Source organism: Dasypus novemcinctus, chromosome 5, assembly GCF_030445035.2.
Source record: "Dasypus novemcinctus isolate mDasNov1 chromosome 5, mDasNov1.1.hap2, whole genome shotgun sequence".
NCBI classification, from domain to species: domain Eukaryota; kingdom Metazoa; phylum Chordata; class Mammalia; order Cingulata; family Dasypodidae; genus Dasypus; species Dasypus novemcinctus.
The window spans coordinates 49,728,547-49,730,777 of NC_080677.1; the positions used below are offsets into that span (position 1 = coordinate 49,728,547).

Below are 2,231 nucleotides of genomic sequence, written 5' to 3' on the forward strand. Positions count from 1 at the left end.
TTATACTTATAGAAATGTTGCAACAGCACAGAGAATTCCTGTGTACTCTCCACCCAGCTTCTCCTAATGTTAACATTTTACAGAGCCAATAGAATTGACAACAGGAAATAAACATTGTTACAGTATTAAGTAATTCATAGATATTTCCAATAAGTATAGTTTTTGAGTTCAAAAAATGTTGCTGGGAGAATAAAATGAGTTTGGAATTTGCTGGCTTAGTAATATGTAGGTATGATCACAGATCATGCGTAATTGCAAGAAATGCAGTGCTACTTCCTTTTAGAATGTTGTGAGAATTAGCTCATTGGAAAGAAAAGAAAGGTAGTTTAGCTAATTTATATTGCTTCTTAAGTGTGCAAATGTGGGAAACGGACTTTGGCCCAGTGGTTAGGGCGTCCGTCTACCACATGGGAGGTCCGCGGTTCAAGCCCCGGGCCTCCTTGACCCGTGTGGAGCTGGCCCATGCGCAGTGCTGATGCGCGCAAGGAGTGCCCTGCTACACAGGGGTGTCCCCCGCGTAGGGGAGTCCCACGCGCAAGGAGTGCACCCATAAGGAGAGCCGCCCAGCGCGAAGGAGGGAGCAGCCTGCCGAGGAATGGCGCCGCCCACACTTCCCGTGCCGCTGATGACAACAGAAGCGGACAAAGAAACAAGACGCAGCAAAAAGACACAGAAAACAGACAACCGGGGGAGGGGAGGGGAGGGCAGGGGAGGGGGGGGAATTAAATAAATAAAAATAAATCTTTAAAAAAAAAAGTGTGCAAATGTAATGAAATGTTATATTAGGAAAGGAATGCCTAGAAAGCACAGAAAGTGAGGGAAACACTGAATAAATCAGACTGATAGGGATAAAAAGAAAACCTTAAGGAATTATGAAGGTTAATTTTACTGTTGCTTCTGTAATGGATAGGGAAGGGAGAGACTGCAGCTTGTATTTACATGTGCAAGACCTGTAGGGACCTCAGTCTAGACCTGAAAGAAGGTATGTTGTGGAAACTGGTTTACCTATTCCTTATTGTAAATGTTACACCTGTTCTATTTTAGATGTTGCAGTTGTTCCCTATTATAGATGATGTTGCAGTTCTAACAGCAAACAGCCACTTGGCAGTTTCCAATAAACACAAGGTGGAAGCTAGGGTTGAGGCTCTCAGTTCCAGAAGCTGTGAGTCCTCTAGGCCCAGCTGTGTCTCCTCTCTTGTGTCTCTCTCTCTGTCCCTTTATTTTGTAAAGTTCTGTGTTGCCTTCCCTTCCAGCCAACCTATGTTGAGCTGATTGCTACCCACAACATACCATATCCTGATGCTGTTCTTGTTCCCTATCTGAGCTTGAATATGCTGAATAGTTACCTGAGCCTCTCAAAGTGGTGAGTAATCATGACTATTTCATGTGCTTGAGTATGATGGAGGATAAGATGGGTAGTACCATGAATCTGAAAAGAGTGTTGCTGCACTTTTGCTGCCAAATAAATATCCTAATATTTCTCCATTCCCTATTCAGTCCAGAACCTTGGAACTGAATTTTCATATCCTTGTTCTCCAAAAGCACAGCTAAAACCAGAGGTTATACCATGGGCAGTATTCTGTGGTCCTGTGAATTCTGACTTAAAGCTTGGGGTACAGGGTCTTGCTGAGTTGGCGAATCTCTGATAATGGTGAGAATATGGAGGATACTCAGGATATGGTGGAAGAGAATCTTGACCATTACTTAGAAACAGCTTATAAACTCCAAAGGCAATTACAAGTAGTATCACGATGGTAATCGATCCACTGATCCCATAGGAATTTGGGGAGTATATTTTATTATAATAATCAGAGAAGTATGTAAAGCCATGATTTTTTCCAGACTCTCTCAATTTTTTTTAGGTCAAATTCTGTGTAGTCTAAGTTATGCTCCAAACCACAGGATCCTCGTAGTACATTCTTGTCTTCAGAGGATTCACAACCTTCACACCTCACCACAGTTTTTCAAATATCTAAATTGGTCTTACATTCCCACAGGGTTGTTCCAGCACAAGGCAGGGCCAGAGATTAGAAGAAGAAAAAGGAAGCTGAGGAGAGGGCAATGTCTGGTGGCTACCAGGCCTGCTGGCCATAGCCATGGCGCTCATAGGAGATGTGCCACGAGGTCAGGGACCCGGCAGTGGAAAAGGAAAGTCCAGCTTTGCCTCTTATACTCACTTGAGTAGCAGTATCCAATGATGATTTTTGGCATATCTGTATTGCTAACTCATG

General features: G+C 43.3%; 1 pseudogene; it reads right to left on the reverse strand.

Annotated features, from left to right (window-relative positions):
- Positions 1 to 1,258: 1,258 nt before the first annotated feature.
- LOC101422704 (store-operated calcium entry-associated regulatory factor pseudogene) lies at positions 1,259 to 2,012 on the reverse strand (annotated as a pseudogene).
- Positions 2,013 to 2,231: the final 219 nt, after the last annotated feature.